The following is a 21222-nucleotide window of genomic DNA, read 5'->3' on the forward strand; positions in this document are numbered from 1 at the left end:
GAAATAGAAGGGGTCCAATACGTTCGCATTGAAGACACCCAAATAAATCTTCTATAGAAGAGAAGACCTCAATGAGTCTTCTAAAGAACAGAAGACCCCCTAGAAGTCTTCTTTATAATAAAACACCTCCGTAGAAGCCTCCTACAGAACAGAAACCTCCGTAGAGGTCTTATATAGTACATAAAACCTTTAGAATAGAACACCTCTGTAGGAGCTTTATATAGAATAGAAGACCTCTGTATGGACCTTCTATAGAATAGAAGACATCCCTGGGGTCTCCTATAGAATAGCAGACATCAGTAGGGGTCTCCTATAGAATAAAAAATTTCCGAAGGGATCTTTTATAGAATTGAAGGCCTGCGTAAGGGTCTTCCGTAATGTAGAAGACTCTTACGAAAATCTTCAATTTTCCGTAGAGGACTTTTATAGAATAGAAAACCGAAGTAGTTTTCTATAGAATAGAAGACATCCATAGGAGTCTTCTATAGAATAGAAGACGTCTGTAGGAGTCGTCTATAGAATAGAAGTCGTCTGTACGAGTCTTCTATAGAATAGAGGACGTCCGTAGGAGAATAGAAGACCTCCGTAGGAGAATAGAAGACCTCCGTAGGAATAGAAGACCTCCGTATGAGTCTTCTATAGAATAGAAGACCTTCGTAGGAGTCTTCTATAGAATAGAAGACCTTCGTAGGAGTCTTCTATAGAATAGAAGACCTTCGTAGGAGTCTTCTATAGAATAGAAGACATCCATAAGAGTCTTCTATAGAATAAAAGACGTCTGTAGGAGTCGTCTATAGAATAGAAGTCGTCTGTACGAGTCTTCTATAGAATAGTGGACGTCCGTAGGAGAATACAAGACCTCCGTAGGAATAGAAGACCTCCGTATGAGTCTTCTATAGAATAGAAGACCTTCGTAGGAGTCTTCTATAGAATAGAAGACCTTCGTAGGAGTCTTCTATAGAATAGAAGACCTTCGTAGGAGTCTTCTATAGAATAGAAGACATCCATAGGAGTCTTCTATAGAATAGAAGACATCCATAGGAGTCTTCTATAGAATAGAAGACGTCTGTAGGAGTCGTCTATAGAATAGAAGTCGTCTGTACGAGTCTTCTATAGAATAGAGGACGTCCGTAGGAGAATAGAAGACCTCCGTAGGAATAAAAGACCTCCGTATGAGTCTTCTATAGAATAGAAGACCTTCGTAGGAGTCTTCTACAGAATAGAATACGTCCGTAGGAGTCTTCTATGGAATAGAAGACATCCATAGGAGTCTTCTATAGAATAGAAGACGTCTGTAGGAGTCGTCTATAGAATAGAAGTCGTCTGTACGAGTTTTCTATAGAATAGAGGACGTCTGTAGGAGAATAGAAGACCTCCGTAGGAATAGAAGACCTCCGTAGGAATAGAAGACCTCCGTATGAGTCTTTTATAGAATAGAAGACCTTCGTAGGAGTCTTCTATAGAATAGAAGATCTCCGTATGAGTCTTCTATAGAGTAGAAGAGCTCCGCAGGGTTCTTCTATAGAATAGAAGACCTCCGTAGGAGTATAGAAGACCTCCTTATGAGTCTTTTATAGAATAGAAGACCTTCGTAGGAGTCTTCTATAGAATAGAAGATCTCCGTAGGAGTCTTCTATAGAATAGAAGAGCTCCGTAGGAATCTTCTATAGAATAGAAGACCTCCGTAGGGTTCTTCTATAGAATAGAAGACCTCCGTAGGGGCATAGAAGACCTCCGTAGGAGTCTTCTATAGAATAGAAGGCCGTCCGTAGGTGCCTTCTATAGAAGAGAAGACCTCCGTAGGAGTCTTCTATAGAATAGATGACATCCGTAGGAGTCCTCTACAGAATAGAAGACCTCCATAAGAGTCTTCTATAGAAAAGATGACCTCCGTAGGAGTCTTCTATAGAATAGATGACCTCCGTAGGAGTCTTCTGTAGAATAGATGACCTCCGTAGGAGTCCTCTATAGAATAGATGACCTCTGTAGGAGTCTTTTATAGAATAGATGACCTCCGTAGGAGTCTTCTATGGAATGAAAGACATCCGTAGGAATCTTCTATTGAATATAAGACATCCGTAGGAGGCGAGTCTTCTATAGAACAGAACACCTCCGTAAAAGGCTTCTATAGAATAGAAGACCTCCGTAGGAGGCTTCTATAGAATAGAAGACCTCCGTAGGAGGCTTCTATAGAATAGAAGACCTCCGTAGGAGGCTTCTATAGAATAGAAGACCTCCGTAGGAGGCTTCTATAGAATAGAAGACCTCCGTAGGAGGCTTCTATAGAATAGAAGACCTCCGTAGGAGGCTTCTACAGAATAGAAGACCTTCGTAGGAGGCTTCTATAGAAAAGAAGACCTCCGTAGGAAGCTTCGATAGAATAGAAGACCTCCGTAGGAGCCATCAATAGAATAGAAGACCTCTGTAGGAGTCTTATATAGAATAGAGGACCTCCGTAGGTGTCTTCTATAGAACAGAAGACCTCCGTAGGAGTCTTCTATAGAATAGAGGACCTCCGCAGGTGTCTTCTCTAGAATAGAAGACCTCCGTAGGAGGCTTCTATAGAATAGAAGACCTCCGACCTTAAAGTCGTCTTCATAGACGACCTTAAAGTTGTGTTCATGGACGACCTTAAAGTTGTGTTCATGGACGACCTTAAAGTCGTCTTCATAGACGACCTTAAAGTCGTCTTCATAGACGACCTTAAGTGTTCTTTATAGACGACCTTAAAGTCGTCTTCATAGACGTCCTTAAATCGTCTTCATAGACGACCTTAAATCGTCTTCATATACGACCTTAAAGTCGTCTTCACAGACGACCTTAAAGTTGTCTTCATAGACGACCTTAACGCCGTCTTTATAGAAGACCTTAAAGTGTTCTTTATAGACGACCTTAAAGTCGTCTTCATAGACGACATTACAGTCGTCCTCATAGATTTCCTTACAGTCGTCCTCATATACGACCTTAAAGTCGTCTTCATAGACGACCTTAAAGTCGTCTTCATAGACGACCTTAAAGTCGTCTTCATGGACGACCTCAAAGTCGTCTCCATTGAAGACCTTAAAGTCGTCTCCATAGACGACCTTAAAGTCGTCTTCATACACTACTTTAAAGTCGTCATCATAGACGACCTTAAAGTCGTCTTCATCGACGACCTTAAAGTCGTGTTCATGGACGACCTTGAAGGCGTCTTTATAGACGACATTAAAGTCTCCTCATAGACGACCTTTAAGTCGTCCTCACAAACGAACTTAAAGTCAACTTCATAAACGACCTTAAAGTCGTCTTAATGGATTACCTTAAAGTCGTCGGAGGTTTTCTTTAGAATAGAAGACCTCCGTAGGAGTCTTCTATAGAATAGAACACCGTCCGTAGGAGTCTTCTATAGAATAGAACACCGTCCGTAGGAGTCTTCTATAGAATAGAAGACCCCCGTAGGGGTCTCCAATAGAATAGAAGACTTTGAAAGTGGTCTTCGATTGAATAGAAACATGTCCGAAGGAATCTTGTACAGAATAAAAAAATTCAAAGGAGTCTTCTGTAGATTAGAAGACTCTCATAGTCGACCTTTTATAGAATAGAAGACCTCCGTAGAGGTGCTCTGTAGAATAGGAGACTTCCGTAGTGGAAAAATTCCGCAGAATAAAAGACTTCTGTAGGTGTCTTCTATAGAATATAACGTCTATAGAATATAACGTCTCCGTCTTAATAGACGACCTTAAAGTCATCTTCATAGACGACCTTAAAGTCGTCATCATAGACTGCCTTAAAGTCGTTTTCATAGACGACCTTAAAGTCGTCATCATAGACTACCTTAAACTCGTCTTCATAGGCGACTTTAAAGTCGTCTTCATAGACGACCTCAAAGTCGTCCTAATAGACGACCTTAAAGTCGTCTTCATAGACGACCTTAAAGTCGTCTACATAGACGACCTTAAAGTCGTCTTCATAGACGACCTTAAAGTCGTCTTCATTGATGACCTTAAAGTGGTCTTCATAGACGACCTTAAAGTCGTCTCCATAGACGACCTTAAAGTCGTCTCCATAGACGACCTTAAAGTCGTCTTCATAGACGACCTTAAAGTCGTCTCCATAGACGACCTTAAAGTCGTCTTCATAGACGATCTTAAAGTCGTCTTCATAGACGACCTTAAAGTCGTCTTCATAGGCGACCATAAAGCCGTCTTCATAGACGACCATAAAGTCGTTTTCTAGACGACCTTAAAGTGGTCTTCATTGACTAACTTAAAGTCGTCTTCATAGACGAACTTAAAGTCGTCTTCATAGACGAACTTAAAGTCGTCTTCATAGACGACCTTAAAGCCGTCTTCATAGAGGACCTTAAAGTCGTCTCCATAGACGACCTTAAAGTCGTCTTCATAGACGACCTTAAAGTCGTCTTCATAGACGACCTTAAAGTCGTCTTCATAGACTACCTTAAAGTCGTCTTAATAGACTACCTTAAAGTCAACTTCATAAACGACCTTAAAGTCGTCTTCATAAACGACCTTAAAGTCGTCTTCATAGACGACCTTAAAGTCGTCTTCATAGACGACCTTAAAGTTGTCTTCATAGAAGACCTCAAGGTCGTCTTCATAGAAGACCTCAAGGTCGTCTTCATAGACGAATTAAAGTCGTCTTCATATACGACCTTAAAGTCGTCTTCATAGACGACCTTAAAGTCTTTTTCATAGACGACCTTAAAGTCGTCTTCATAGACTACATTAAAGTCCTCTTAATGGACGACCTTAAATTCGAGTCTAAATTAGAGTCTAACATACATAATTTGTCATATCGTCTGCTCCGTCGGAAAAGGTCGTAAGTCCCTCTCAATAAATTTTTCAGGAAGAAGAAAAAACATTCCAGCGCTTTCTGTAGTAAAGATTTTATTATGGTGGTAAAGGCAGTATTCTTCGTTTATTTATTCCGCTTCAATACCTGTACTTTGTTTGATAAAGTTCCGTCGCGTTTGGGAGATAATTGGATGTCTTTGGACTTACGACCTTTTCCTTGTACAGTTTTGTATTTTTGTAGGGACTTACGACCTTTTCCTACCATTTACGGACGTTTTTAAAATAAAATATTTATACTTTACAAAACAATGTGGAAAGGGTATTATAAGTTTGTTTTGTCCAATGTTCGTGTAACATATTGACCTCCTCCCCTTGCCATTTTTTAATATCTTGACGAGATAAAGCGATTTAGCTATGTGTGTCCGCCCATCCATTAACAATTGTAATAAAACATCAGGCTTCAATTTTGCACCGATCGTCACGAAATTTGGTGGAGAGGTCGGGTTCCGACCAGAAGTGATCCCATTAGATATTGGTTATGATCGAAAGGTGTGAAATGGACCAAACCAACAATTTTTACCCGACTTTGTAGTTGTCCTGTAGATCGCAGTAATTTTCCGATCGGAGCGAAATTTTAAGAATGATTTGAGTTTAAGACAAAGAATAGGCTTGGAATTTAACATGGTGATGAGATAATTATTAGCGGGTTTAATGGACCAACACTTTTGGGTGAAATCTTATATATGAAATACAATGTGTGTATGTTTGTATGTTCCGCATAGACTCAAAAACGGCTGAACCGATTTTTGAAAATTTCAGAGAAAATAGGCTTTATATTTTTTGAATTTCGGAGGGGGCGGGGGCTGGCCCTATTTTTTTAAAAACGCTTTTTTGCAAAAGTTATGAAAGTATCGGTCAGAAAATTAATTTGCGAGGCAACGGTTGTAGAATCTCCGACCCTAAGTACTTATTCCATGTAATTTTCAGATTATGCACAGGGATGTCCTTTGGTGGAAGTAGGCTATATATTTTGTTCAATTTCGGAGGAGCGGGTTACACCTGTGCCCTATTTTTTAAATGCGCTATATATAAAACTTACGAACGATTCCGTTTCCATAATCCTGGGTACATATTTTTACAATAAGACCTGACCAGAGTTAAATTCTAAGTAGGTATAACAATGACCGTCTGTCCGTCTTTTGCAATTAAGATACAGCTCGCAATTTTTAAGATAGATCTTCGTTATTTGGTATAGAAGTTTCTATTACTTTTAGGATGTTTGGTATTGACGCCTTCATATAGCCCCCATAGGAGGTACCTCCCTGTTCCCGATTTTGAAGGTGTGGCCTCAATATTCCTCCGAAATGGCGGAAATTTGGTATTTATTCTTCGTTTCGGGTATAAAACTTTTTCCCATAAATTTGTCCATATAGGTCCACGCCTTCATATAGCCCCGTAGAACGGTGCCTTCCGAATTTCGGTCCTAATTTGCGATGCAAAAATATTTAATTGACATAAGAAAAGGTAACATAAACTGTTTCAAGGGCCAGCAACGTGGACCGGTTCGGCTAATATTTAATATAAAACATGACACGTTGTACTTACGACCTTGTACTTTTGCCTTACGACCTTTTCCTTCAATTAAATTTCATGATTAATTCCGTTAATATTCGTGGCTTCTTAGCTACATTGTAATCCCAAATAGTGTCCTTTTTTGTCTTCCCAAGTATTTCTGCCCCAACTTCCTGCATCTTTCATTTTTGTCTGCAAACCATGTAGAATACCAGCATGTAATGTCTTCCTGCGTTTAGAAAGTTTATCATCAGAGCTTTCAGAATCACTATGAAAACCATAGGGAACTAGACCCATGACACCGACGTCTAATTCCATTCCAAATTCATACTGCTCTTTGTTAGCAAAAACCATGATGTCTTCTTAGTTTAATAACATTTCAATGAATTATTGTTTTAGAATCATTTAATAACATAAACATTGAACTTACACGTCCGTTAGAAGGTATTACTTTATTGAATTCAGAATACAAACTTATTTCGTTATGTGAATAAATGACCCTAGAGAAACCACAAATTACCAGTTAATAAAGTTAAGTAAGATATACGACACACAGTGGTTCAGAATCGTTTTTTCCTGGTCAAAATTCTGTAACTTTTGAACGGATAGAGATATTTTCACAATTCTTTTTTTGTTAGACAGATAACACAATCAGCTTTCCGGTGAATTATAAGCGGTCAAATTCGGTCCGGTAGTTGCAGAGGAATTCAATGTCAAAGTTAAACTTTTGAATTTTTTTACTATTTTTCATCAAAATATCAGTGCTTTTGTGTTTTTATATCTTCTTATATATTAAAGATGGTCAAACGCCAATAAATAAACTATAAAAATGCCAAAAAAATTAAAAAAAAATTTTCGAAAAAAAAAATTAAAAAAATTTTTTTCACAAATTTTTCACATTAAAAAATGCAAAAAATTTAAATTTTTTCAAAAATTAAAATAAAATGCTCCTTGGGTGTTCATAAAACTTATATAACTCATATGAAAACTCATATACTCCAAAAAATTTTAATTTGTGTAAAAAAGCTGTAATTCATATGGGAATTGGTATGGAAAAACACACATTTTTACCCATGTAATTTCAATAAATTTAAAAAAGTGTTAAACGGACGGAACGGGACGGGAACTAAAGTATATATGGGCTAAAAGAGGAGACTTTCTGGCATATTTCTGTGGAAACAGAACATTGTTCCATGTTGTTCCACAAAAGTTCTAGTCCACTAAATTTGGAATTTCATAAAATTTAGTACCAGAGGAAAAATAAAATAGCTAAACGCCACGGTAATTTGTTTAATTTATTTTTAAAGGCCACAATCCTACCTACCTAACAAAAAAACAGCGAACGCAATTTATGTTATAGTTTCCGAGAAATAGCTATTTTTTTCTCCAGAAGTTTTCAAAAATTACGTATTTCTCAAAAATTGGAAAAATGTTCGTCTTTAGGGGCACCCCACGCCCGCACCTTCCAATATTTTGACCTAATTTTTTGGTTTCCTTAGTTTCAATATGTTTACTATCGAATCCCATATAGAATTTAAATATCTGTTACAAAACAAAATTTTGATTTTTGGCCAGGAAAATCGATTCCTGAACCATTGTGCGACAGTAAAAATTTTGATTTTTTTACAAATTTTTGAATATATGAGGTATTTGAACACATACAGCATCCCACTTTGTATCAGTGAAAAGGCCAGAAGTCCATCTTTCATAATCAGTTCGCTTATAGGTGAAAATAGATTTCACATGTACATTTTTGTTGCAATATAGAAATTATGACATTTTTGTTCAAAAGTTTAGTCCACAGGCTCCGCCAAATATCATCCGATTATCATCAAAAAGGTGTAGGCTAATTCTTTACATTGTACCCCAACCAAGGAAGACATTAAACATTATATCTGAACTACATTAGATGTAGCATTCTTTTAAAGTATACATTTTCCTGTGGACTTACGACCATTTCGTACTCAAATTTGTACGTTTTGTGGACTTACGACCTTTTCCGACAAGGGCAAAACATATAGAAAAACGCGACATACTACCACTTTCTTTGTATCATACGACGTGTTTTGACATGTACTATCATCCTGTAACAAAAACGCGATTTCCAAAGAAAGTGGACTTACGACCTTTTCCGACGGAGCAGACGATATGTTTTATAATGACTCCAAAAAATTTTGAGAATATTGCCACTGTTATTAACAGAGTTTAGTTTACTTTAACAGTCAAAGAGAGTTAGAATGACCATTTTAAGAGAATACAATGCAAACTGTATTTTCACTCTCGCACAATACACACACACTCACGAAGCATTACGAGGATAATGGTATCTGCTGCTGACGCTACGCTGCAGCAGCAGATTTGGTGTTGGGCCAAGAAATGGAGTTTAAACTGCTGGAACTGTTGCTTTTCGCATCAGTCTTATTTTTGAGGCTGTGTGCTTAACATTTGTTTCCGGTTAAAGTTCTTACAACAAGTGGGTGATTGTGTTAGTAGTTATAATACCTAGAACAAATATCTTACAAACAGACACACACACACATAACAACACAAATAAAGGATATAACACAAGACACAATAAACAGACATATTCACCTATGTATATACATACATATGGATTTAAAACGTGCTAATACGTGCAATTCTGTTTTTAATTGTATATGCAGACAAAAGTAGAAAAAAACAAACACGAACACAAACACACTTGTAAAGCCCGCACACACCTTTGTTAAACAATTTACACCACGACTCTTCAATGCTTTAAGGATTAAAGACATTGAAGAAACAAACACACACACAACAAACAAAAACATAAATTAAACCACATCAAAAGTTATTCGAACGAAGAAGAGTGGTAGAAGGCGGATAATACCTTTTTAGCCAGGCCATTAAAGAATTGTCGATTTAAAAGAAGTGCTCATAAATCATGCACAACTCGCTTAATTACTGAATTCCGAGCGGAGCGGAGGGTGAAAGTGAATACCACCTGTATTTGTGTAAATGTGAGTTTGAGTGGTTGTAACGGATTGTGAAAAAGACAACAACAAAAAAAGAAAAAAACGCAAATAAGCAAAAGGAATTTAAAGATATCCTGAAAGCTTTTTTCTTTCTCCGTACAGACGAGTGTTTGTGAATTGTGGTGTCAAGAAAGATTTAAATCCAAGACAACGAAGTTACTTGTGTTCCCACTTTTAACCTGCAGTAAAACGAAAAAATGTGTAAAATGAATCGTATTGACAGGTGTTACGGGCAACAAAGGAAGCAAAGAAGAAAAAATCAATTTACATTTTTTCAAATTGGTGTCTGTGTAATACTTTTATATACATACATATATGATTATTTCTTGGTTTTCTGTTTTTGTTTATTTGTTGTTGAATATTTTTCTACCACCAAAATGTCAAATCAAGGATAAAACCCAAAACAGAAAAAATACAAAAAAAACGACTCAGAACCCCCTGAGTGGTGAAATAATTAAACCAATGGCAAAACAAAAACTCAATGCCTCAAAAAGCAACAACAACAAAATTATGCTCCCCGCCATTAGAATAGAAATTGTTATTTATGATGTTGTATTGAAAACAGTGCCGTACATATGACTTCATTGAAAATACAATTAAATATTTTGCCCGAAAGAAGGAAAGTGTGAAAACATTTATTAATTTATTCAAATTTATGGAAATGAAAAGAGAACAACAATTTTAATGGAGTTCCACAAATGAAGCTATCAAAAATTAGCTGTGCATTTAACATTTTTATATAAGCGAAAATAAATGGGAAAGTTCTCTATACGATTGCAGTGTTAACCGCTAAGTAGCTAAAAGTTAGGAAGATTTTTGGAAAATTTTGTGAAATGAAAAAAAAAATGCGATTCTTAGCCTCTTTAATTTAGTTTAAAAATTAAAATATTCTGAAATTGTAACGAAAAGTCTACAGTTTGCAACAGATAAAATAATGGAACATTACCTGCACAAATCCTTTTGTCTTGGCTATTCTTTGGTTACTATTTTTTGTTAACATACATCTAATAGAGAATAGTCCAAGGCCTATACAAGGTCGGCCAATAAGCCCACTTGATTATTATGTTTGTTGTCCAAACATTATTGTGATTTAAACCAGCATTAAGGTGTTGAATTACTGTTTAATGGTGTCAGATAGCCAGATAACGGCTTTTGCTGGCCCCACGTTGGGCGCCATTTAATTTATGTAACGAACCACCACGCGGGCCCTACTTCCTCCAGGAGTGGCTACCTCCTTGCCCCGGCCGTGCTCAGTCTTGGGACAGTTCTTTTCCCTTTAGAAGTAGACACGGTTTCGTATACACAAAAGTTAAAATAAGGTAGCTCTTTGTATAGATAGAATAGAAATGGAAAGAATAGATAAAATAGGAAAATAGAAGGGAGAAGGGGAAATAAATGATTATGATGTTACCATGGGGGACAGTTTTAGATGGTATTATACTGCCTCAGCATACCCACCTTACCATGCTGATATTATATTTCAGCCCTATTGACCTCTTACTTACAGACCTTTATTTTTCGCAAATAATAATTGAGTGAACTTAAGATTTCATTATAATTATATTTAACAATTAGGTAAACAATAGTAAGAGTTAATATTGGTGAACATTAAATATGATCCAATACAAGTGAGCCAAGGCTATAGTCGGATCGGGGCCGACTATGTGATACCCTACATCACTTCCCCTGTGCATAAGCTTTTGACTGGTAAAATTCAAAATATTAAAATTGGGATAGTTTAGCGCCTTTGCTCTGAGTGTCTTCATTAATACAGGTAAATTTATTGAAACGCGTTTAAGTGCATCGTCAGAATAACTCAAATAAAAAAATAGAAAAGTGGGATGTATGCCAACCATCAACCATCACATTCCGACCCCTGAATAATATCCGACCATTACCAAAATCAATAGGTTTATTCCTCTGTGGGACCCCCCATTAACACCCAAAATTTCGTGACGATCCAATCAAAATTACGACGTGTAGCGTGATTACAAAAAATTAAAAAATAGGACGTATTACCGACTATTGCTATATCTCCGTTATTTAACCACATATGCCAACATCATTGTAAAGATGGGATTTTCTACTTTCATAGTCGGACTTTGCTTTTGGAAGGTCCCCAACCAATGCTGAGCTATTCGTCATTATTATTAAAATCGCAAAAATGAGAAGTTGTGTTTTAATAGCGGCTATTGCGATATATTCATTGTTTTACCACCTACATTCGACAACCTACGTTACATCGTTGCAAAGGCGATATTTTCTACTTTCATCAGCAGGTTTTGCTTTTGATATACCCCTTATAGAAGCGGAGATATTCGCTTTGAAATAAAACGTTGACTTTTTCTCCAAATAAGTTGTTTGCCCATTCCGACCCCTGAATATTATCCGACCATCACCAAAATCAATAGGCTTTTTCCCCTGCGGGACCCCCATCAACACCCAAAATTCGGTGACGTTCCGATCAAAATTACGACCTGTAGCGCGATTACAAAGAAATGGAAAAATGGGATGCATTAACGACTATTGCGATATATCCGTTATTTGGCCACCTACGCCAACCTACTTTAAATAGGCTTTTTCCCCTGCGGGACCCCCATCAACACCCAAAATTCGGTGACGATCCGATCAAAATTACGACCTGTAGCGTGATTTCTTTAAAAGTGGAAAAATGGGATGTATTACCGACTATTGTGATATCTTTGTTATTTGGCCACCTACGCTAACCTACTTTGCATCATTGTAAAGACAGGATTTTCTACTTTCATAGCCAGGTTTTGTTTTTGGAAAGTATCCAACAAAAGCTGTGTTATTCGTCATTAGAATTAAAATCGAATAAATGAAAAGTTGGGTTCTGTAAGCGACTATTGCGATATCTTCGTTGTTTGACCACCTACGACGACCTACCATACATCGCTGTAATGGTGATATTTTCTGCTTTCGTTAGGTGGCTTTGCCTTTAATATACCCCTTATAGATACGGAGATATTCGCTTTGAAATAAAACGTTGACTTTTTCCGCAAATAAGTTTTTTGCCCATTCCGACCCATAAATATTATCCGACCATCACCAAAATCAATAGGCTTCTTCCCCTCCGGGACTTTCATCAACATCCAAAATTTGGTGCCAATCCGATCAAAATTGCGACCTATAGCGTGATTACAAGGTTTAGATGGACAGACGGACAGACGGACAGACGGACGGACGGACGGACGGACTGACGGACGGACACACATAGCCAGATCGACTCAGCTCGTCGAGACATTCATTTTGGTATATATAAGTATGGGTCTACGACCATTATTTCGATGCGTTACAAACTTTTTGGCCAAAACCAACTTATAATACCCTCCCCACATAGTGGTGTAGGGTATAAATACAAAGAAATTCAAATCACAATAATGTAAAATATATTATGCTTGTTGTCAAAAGTTGTTAACAGAATTCTGAATGGCCGACCATCTGTAGGCCTTGGAATAGTCGCTTAAATAATTTAATAACAAATAAAAGCAAAAAACAAGTATGAGAAGGTTATAGTCGGACGGGGCCGACCATGTAATAGCCTACACCACTGTGTTTCTATGAAATTTATTTTGTGTGTTATTTTCTTTATTTTATAATGGACAGACTGACTGTTTTCTTCTAAAAAATTTAATTTGTATTAGGAAAATAAAAAAATACCAAAGGCGTTATAACTTGCTTTCGAGTGCTTTGATTTTGCCCCTGAACTAACTTTAAATGAAAGGTGCTTACACCTAAGAAGTTTTTGCGGATTCTCAAACTACAATGTTCATGGATGAGAAAAATCTAAAAACAAATAATCGCCGGAGGGATTTTTAAATAAATCGCAGTCAAAGTTCACATTTGAGAGTTTTTTCAGGTTTTCACGATTTTGCTTGGAAATCGCAAGTCCTATGGAGATGGGACTAAAGACAATATTTTAGCAGTGAAAATTCTCTACAAAATTGACGGTTTTACCATTTTTGAGATATAATAGTTCAAATTGGGACCAGGGTTTCGGAGTCGAGGTATTTTTGGCTCGACTCCGACTCCAGACGAGTTTTTTTTACGACTCCGGCTTCGACTCCTGGTCGACTCCGATGCACATGTGCACAAAATTTTAACTTTTTCCTATATTTTGGCCTATATAGGCTAATGTGTTAGTTTTTCTTACATATTCATAAGAAAGGGCATTCGTTCGAATACATTCGAACATATCAATATTGTTTCTGCCGAATCTTACATTGAAAATAGCAAATTTAGAAAGTTTTTTTCTTGAAAATTTCGCCTTTTTAGGCGAAGATCATTTTTAGTATTAATTTTTAATTAACTTCTCGTTGGAATACGAACTTAATGATCAATAATGCATCTGAAAAAGGAAAGCCGACGACTCGAAAGTTTTTGTCGGTTTTCCTTTTTTTTTGCACGAGTATATTCTGGACGGAATTCTTCCGCGTGAGAAAATCTTCGAGCTCTCAAAATATGTGAAAATGAAGGGGGAATAAAAATCACACGGTGCGCCTTTACTAATTTTAAATGGAAGGTGCTTACACCTGCGAAGTTTTTGCAGATTCTGAAACTACAATAGTCATAGATGAAAAATATCAAGAAAGAAAAAAATCCCCGTAGGCATTTTCAAATAAATCGCGATTTAAGTTCACATTTTTAAGGGTTCTTTAGGTTTTCACGATTTTGCTTGGAAACCGCGAGTCCTATGTAAATGGGCCTAAAGAAAATGTTGTAGCTGTGAAAATTCTCCACAAGATTGGCCTTTATGATATTTTCGTAGGTTTTACCGTTTTTGAGATATAGAAGTTCAAATTGAGACAATGCACTGACTGTATCGGCTCCTTATAAAATAATGTCATTACTGCAATTTCCCAAATTAAACTTATATAAATTTAAAATGGTACAACCTAGGAAAAACTAAATCATCCAATCTTGTAGAGAATTTTCACAGCTCCAAAATTTTCTTTAGTCCCATTTTGATATGACTTGCGGTTTTCAAGCAATATCTTGAAGACTTAAGACTTAAAAACCTAAAAATCTGAACTGAACCTCTATATCTCAAAAATGGTAAAACCTACGAATAAAACTAAAAGTCAGTCTTGTAGAGAATTGTCACAGCTACAACGTTTTCTTAAGACTCATTTCGATACGACTTGCGGTTTCCAAGCAAAATCGTGAAAACCTAAAAAACGCTAAAATTGTGAATTTTGATCGCGATTTATTTAAAAATCCCTCCGGCGAGTTTTTATGATTTTTTTATTTTTCTTATCTATGAGCATTACTGTTTCAGAATCCGCGAAATCTTCCCATGTGTAAGCGGTTTTCATCAAAACTTAGTTAAGGCGCACTGAGCATGTTATTGTTTTATAAGGAGGCGATACAGTCAGTGCATTGTCTCAATTTGAACTTCTATATTTCAAAAACGGCAAAACCTACAAAAATACCATAAAGGTCAATCTTATGGAGAATTTTCACAGCTACAACATTTTCTTTAGGCCCATTTACATAGGACTCGCAGTTTCTAAGCAAAATCGTGAAAACCTAAAGAACCCTAAAAAATGTGAACTTAAATAGCGATTTCTTTGTTTCTTGATTTTTCTCATCCATTAACATTGTAGTTTCAGAATTTGCAAAAACTTCCCAGGTGTAAGCGCCTTCCATTTAAAATTAGTTAAGGCGCACCGTGTTTAAATGGAAGGTGCTTACACCTGGGAAGTTTTTGCAGATTCTGAAACTACAATACTCATAGATGAGAAAAATCAAAAACAAATAATCGACGGAGGGATTTTTAAATAAATCGCAGTCAAAGTTCACATTTGAGAGTTTTTTTCAGGTTTTCACGATTTTGCTTGGAAATCGCAAGTCCTATGGAGATGGGACTAAAGACAATGTTTTAGCAGTGAAAATTCTATACACCGTAAAACCGTGTGTTGCACGGAGCGCCTTAACTAACTAAAAACCGGTAGTTTTTGCGGATTTTAAAACAGTAATGTTCATAGATGAGATAAATCCAAAAACAAGAAAAAATCGCTGGAGTAATTTTATAATAAATCACGGTCAAAAATCTTAAAAACCTAAAAAACATCAAAAATGTGAGCCTTCGGGTTTTTGTTTTTTTGATTTTTCTCACCCATGAATATTATAGTTTCAGAAACCGCAAAAACTTCCCAGGTGTAAGCACATTTCTTTAAGGGCCTCTTTATGTATGTCGATAAGAAAATGATTGCCTAAGAAAACAAGTAAAAAAATGTCAGTCGGCTTCGCCAGCCAATCTGAAGCGAAACTTTTACCTCCGGACACATCGAATGTATTTAAGGTTTCTTCAGAATTTTGTGGCCCTTTTTGGACATTTGAACTTCCCGACAAAAATGTGGATTAGGAATTTGCAAGACACAAATGTTGAACTTTTGTAGTGCAGGTATCCTTAGGGAAGTTAAACTAAATTTTGATAAAATATTAGGAGATCCAAAGTTTGGACCAAATTGGTTGGCCCATTCAAGTGATATCTTCCTAGCATTTTAGTGACATTTTTTAATATTGGGGAGAAGTACCGTAAGTTGTGGACCGGTATTGCCCATGAAACTAAGTTTGGATATAATATGACGAAGACCAAATGTTGGGCCAAATCGGTTGAACAGTTTGAGAGTTATCGTGCTCTCCGGCAGCCACATATGGTTACGTAGAGGTTTTTTACAAATTTCGGGCTATTTTCCCAAGAAATGTGGACTTGCCCCTGAAAAAAACTTTTACCGTCGTAATGGAGGTAATGAATGCAAATCGCTTCAACAAAAATCAAAGTGATTCGAGAGCAGGTCTTAAAGTAAACTTATCCGAAATTTTGCGTGAGAGGTACCAGTAGGAGTAGACAAATATAGTCCATATTCGAAGGTGATCTATATCTGGTAGATATATTAGGATGTGCAGAGTATGGATAACATCGGTCACTCCCATCAAGAGTTATCGTGAGCAAAACTTTTCCGAACATTTTGAAGTTTTGTGGGGGAGGTACCTGAAGGAGTGGACCGATAAAGCCCATCTTCGAATTTAAACTGTGTTTGGGCAAAATATTACGAAAGCCAAAATTTGAACCGAATCGGTTCATCCGTTCGAGAGTTATCGTGCGCACCAGCCAGCCAGACAGACAGACGGACGGACGGACATTGCTCAATCGACTCCAAATTGGCTGAAACACATTTCGTCCAAACATACTTGGGGTCTAAAACCATTATTTCGACATTTTGCATAAATGGTGAGGGTATAATAATTTGAAGTCGTATTTTGCTATTCCACTCGGTTGATAAGGCATAGCTACAAAAATTTTCAATTAGATTTTCAATAAAAATCATTTACCATACCCATAATCATTGTGGCAGAGCATATTGTGGACTGATAAAAATATATTTGAACATAATTCATCTTAAAATACACTTTTCAGTAAGCTTGAGTCAAAAAACCGCCAAAAAGTTGAGTAGCTTTGTGAAATAAATATCCTTCTGATGCTATTTCCATGCTTAAATTCTCCCAAGCAACAGAATAGTCTGATCTGCCATTTAAAATACTGCGATATTTAATTTATTCTCCTATAAAAATCGAAATCCGCAAACTATTCCGAGATAATGGGAGAAAACCATTATGCCACGCAGTGAAATTTTATTTCCATTACAAATGTGCAACGTATATTTGAATTGATAAAATGTATTACTAATTTTAAGTATTCTAGTAAAGGATTAGACAGAATATTTTTTCATATTTTTGTAGAGGACTAATCCGGTAAAAAACCAAACTCTATTATCTGCACAAATGACTTCAAGGGAAAGCTCAAGAGTTCCTCTTCCTCTGTATATAACTTACATGTGCGGAACATATTTTCCAGGAGTAAAGTTATAGTCATTATACTAAAAATTTTAGCAATTTTCACGCAAAAGTTCTAGTCCATTTAATCCGCTAAATAGTCAACACATTAAATTACAAGCTACTTCTCCGTTGTAAATCCAAACCATACATAAAATTTCGCGCCGATCAGACTACCATTGCGACATACAGAGCCGCTATTCGGCTCTGTAGTGGGCATTTTCTGAAAGTACATATTAAGACTACAAAACCTCTAATTGGGTTTCGTGTTTTTAGATCGGGTTTGGATTTTATGGCCACATCTATACCGGGCTAAAACGAGCATTTTTTCAATTGATCCGTGCTTTATCTCAGAAACTAATAAAATTTTTGCTTTGCGGTCTTCAGCAATATTGTAGTCCTAAAGTAATAGAACATATGTCAAATAGACGAACTACGAAAAACCACATATAGCGCATCAAAATTGATAAAATATAGAAAAGATTACATAATTTCTGGAATTATGGCCAGTAACTGCCAAACTATTGAGAGTTGAACCAAGCAGCCTTTCGCAAAAATTTTCCAAATAATGTCCTCAGCAATTCTTCAGAGCATTCTGAAACTGTAAAACACTTATTTCATGTTGTTTAGGCGGTATTTCATATCAGTTTTTCTACAAAATATATTGCAAACAACGTTAACACAGGCTGTTTATTCTCATATTTGAAATTTCAATGTAATGTTGATATATTTATCAAATTGTCTTTGAAATATACGATAGACACAACTCGATAGAGGAATTTTACAAGAATGATATGTTCTGAAGAGTTGTGTATTACATTCCAGCGAATATTTTTCCCAAAGATAATACTAAGAAACATTTGACGGTTTTGGAGATACGCTGCGAAATATATACAAATCACGGAAATTTTAGATATATTATAAAATTTGAGGCAATAAATGAGGCCATTCGTGTCCATTATGTTTCCAAATACATTCTTCTTGTTCTTATCTACAAGTTTGCTGGGGATGTCATGCAAAGATTTGTATTGGTTTCAAAGTTATAGCCCCGATTTTCTTTAAGAAATCAATATTTAGCCATGTTTAGATAGGGCCATAAAATCCGAACCCGATCTAACAAAACAAAACCCAAAGAGGGGTTTTGTCTATTGCATCTGTACTTCCATAAAAACCGCATTTGAAATTGTTTGCACAAAATTTCCTTGAAAATGTTGCACAGTGAAAGGCAAGCTCTCATTTATTGTTTAATTAACAAAAATTAAAAATTGATTGCACCAACAGTTCAGTTCCAGGGTTCAAGTCTGTCCTGGACCCACACTCTACAAAATACACTCCGTTTCATTTTAATAGCTCATTTTAATTTTTTATTTTTATACCCTCCACCATAGTATGGAGGATATATTAAGTTTGTTTTTCCGTTTGTAACGCATTGAAATACTCATTTGCGACCCTATAAAGTATATATATTCTTGATCAGGGTAAAATTCTGAGTCGATCTGTGCATGTCCGTCCGTCCGTCCGTCCGTCTGTGGTAATCACTCTAGCATCCACAAAAATGGAGATAGGACGCTCAAATTTTGGGAAAGTGCGTCTTTTGTTTGCAGGCAGGTCAAGTTCGATGATGGGCTATATCGGTCCACGTTTTGGTATATCCCCCATATAACGGTACCCCCCGATTTACGGTATTTTTACGTTTTTAGCTAAATTTTCAAACCGATTTAGCTATAATTTGACATTTAGGGTTCTTAAGTGTCAATAAACTTATATAACAAAACTTGTGGACATAGGTCCACGTGTTGGTATAGCCCCCATATAACGGTACCCCCCGATTTACGGTATTTTGACGTTTTTAGCTAAATTTTCAGACCGATTTAGCTATAATTTGACATTTAGGGTTCTTAAGTGTCAATAAACTTATATAACAAAACTTGTGGTCATAGGTCCACGTTTTGGTATAGCCCCCCATATAACGGTAATCGCGATTTACGGTATTTTGACGTTTTTAGCTACATTTGCAGACCGATTTAGCTATAAATTGACATTAAGGGTTCTTAAGTGTCAATAAACTTATATTACAAAACTAGTCGACATAGGTCTATGATTTGGAATAGCCCCCATATAACTTTACCGCCCGATTTCAGGTATTTTGACGTTTTAAGTCACATTTCTAGACCGAATTAGCTATAATTTCACATTCAGGGTTCTTAAATGTCAATAAACTTATATAACAAAACTTGTGGACATAAGTTTTAAGTCACATTTCTAGACCGAATTAGCTATAATTTGATATATAGGGTTTTTAGTGACTAAAAAACTTATATTCGAAAAAATTATGAACATAGGATCATGTTTTGGTATAGCCCCATATAACGGTACCTCCCGATTTTCGGTATTTTGAGAATTTTACCTACAATTTTTAACCGAATTATCTTTAATTTGAACATTTGACATTTGAAATTCTTTGTGGTTACCACACGTCTCCACCAAAAATTGTCAAGAATGGTCGATGTATTGATAAAGCCCCCATATAACGGTACCTCCCGATTTTCAGTAATTTGATGACTTTAGCTACAATATTAAACCGAGCTAGCAGTAATTTGATATTTGAAGTTCTTAGTGGTCACAACACCTCTCCATCAAAAATTGTCAACATAGGTCCACGTTCGGATATAGCTCCCATATAACGGTACCTCCCAATTTTCAGTAATTTGGCAATTTTAGCTACAATTTTTAACCGAACTAACCACACATCTGCATCAACAATTTACAGCATAGCCCCAATATAACGATACCTCTCGATTTTCGGTACTTTGAGGATTTTACTTAAAATGTTTAACCGAACGTAGGTCCATGTTTTGGTATAGCCCCAAAACAAACCTCCCGATTTCCCGTACCTTAGCTTTATTTTTTGGACGAACTTTCTGTAATTTGAAATTTAAAAGCCAACAAAAATTGTTCATTTAAGTTCATATTTTCGTATAGCCCACATACCTCCGAACTAACTGTTAATGACATTTGAAGTTCCCACGTTATGTACCGATTTTCGGTATTTTGAGGATTCTAGCTACAATTTTTAACCGAATTAGGAGTTATTTGACATTAAAGGCTCCCATCAAAAACTGTCAACATAGGTCCATGTTTTTGATTATAACCCCTATATAACGGTACCTCCCAATTTCTAGCCCACCAAAAATTGTCAACATACATAGTTAGATATAGGCACCATAAAAAAGGGACTCCCGAATGAAGCATTTTATGTACATTATCTGACATTTTAACGTAGCCACTTAAAGTTAGGGACAGGAATGAAAACTAATTATTCCATTTTAGTTCAGAATATTTAATGGTGGAGGGTATGAAAAGCTCGGCCCGGCCGAACTTAACGCTTTTTTACTTGTTTATTTTAGTTCACATGGATATGTTTGCATATCTTGTTTCGTACACTTATAAAGTATCTTTCCAGAAAAAGTGCTGCTTCGATAAAGCCCCGTTATATTTTTTTATATTTTTTTTTTTTCAAAAAGCCCAAAATATGTACGGTTTGAAGTGTTTCATCGAAATAGTACATTCTTTAATAATTTGAATACGACTGCAAATTTTGAATGCTACTGTTACAATTCTTTAAAATTGGAACGAATAAAAGCCATTTCAAGTTGAAAACGCTAAAATTGGTCAAACTATGTCTTTAATATTGGGGAAATAAGACGTTTGAAGGCTGTAGCCTTTAATTGTCTATAATACGTTAAAAAAATGACATAAGTTGACAGTTTCTTGTTACATTTATAAAGAACTAATGAAAAACCAATGCTTGAAGAGAGTGGTGCAAAATAAACTTGAACTTCTACTGTTTGGTTATTTTTTGATTCGAAACACATAATCTAATCTGCCAACCATATTTTGTCCCTTCATAATAGTACCTGAATGTCATAATTTCAGTTTGATATCATGTCGAGTAATGGAATAATTTTATTTTTTTCCTATTT

At 36.1% G+C, this 21222-nt stretch overlaps 1 protein-coding gene across 2 annotated transcripts in view; it reads left to right on the forward strand.

Moving 5' to 3' along the window:
- The window catches only part of bma (SCY1-like protein bma), a 406156-nt gene that overhangs the window by 27975 nt on the left and 356959 nt on the right, over positions 1-21222 (forward strand). The window contains exon 1 of one of the 2 annotated variants that reach the window (XM_073979933.1): positions 8780-8838. The exons of the other annotated variant lie outside the window; for it this stretch is intronic. The gene's annotated coding sequence lies outside the window, so the exon portion shown is untranslated. Of the gene's footprint in view, positions 1-8779; positions 8839-21222 lie in introns of those variants that run through there. 2 annotated transcript variants of the gene reach the window in all.

This window comes from Musca autumnalis, unplaced genomic scaffold, assembly GCF_047663935.1.
Source record: "Musca autumnalis isolate F117 unplaced genomic scaffold, ASM4766393v1 scaffold_4, whole genome shotgun sequence".
Taxonomy (NCBI): domain Eukaryota; kingdom Metazoa; phylum Arthropoda; class Insecta; order Diptera; family Muscidae; genus Musca; species Musca autumnalis.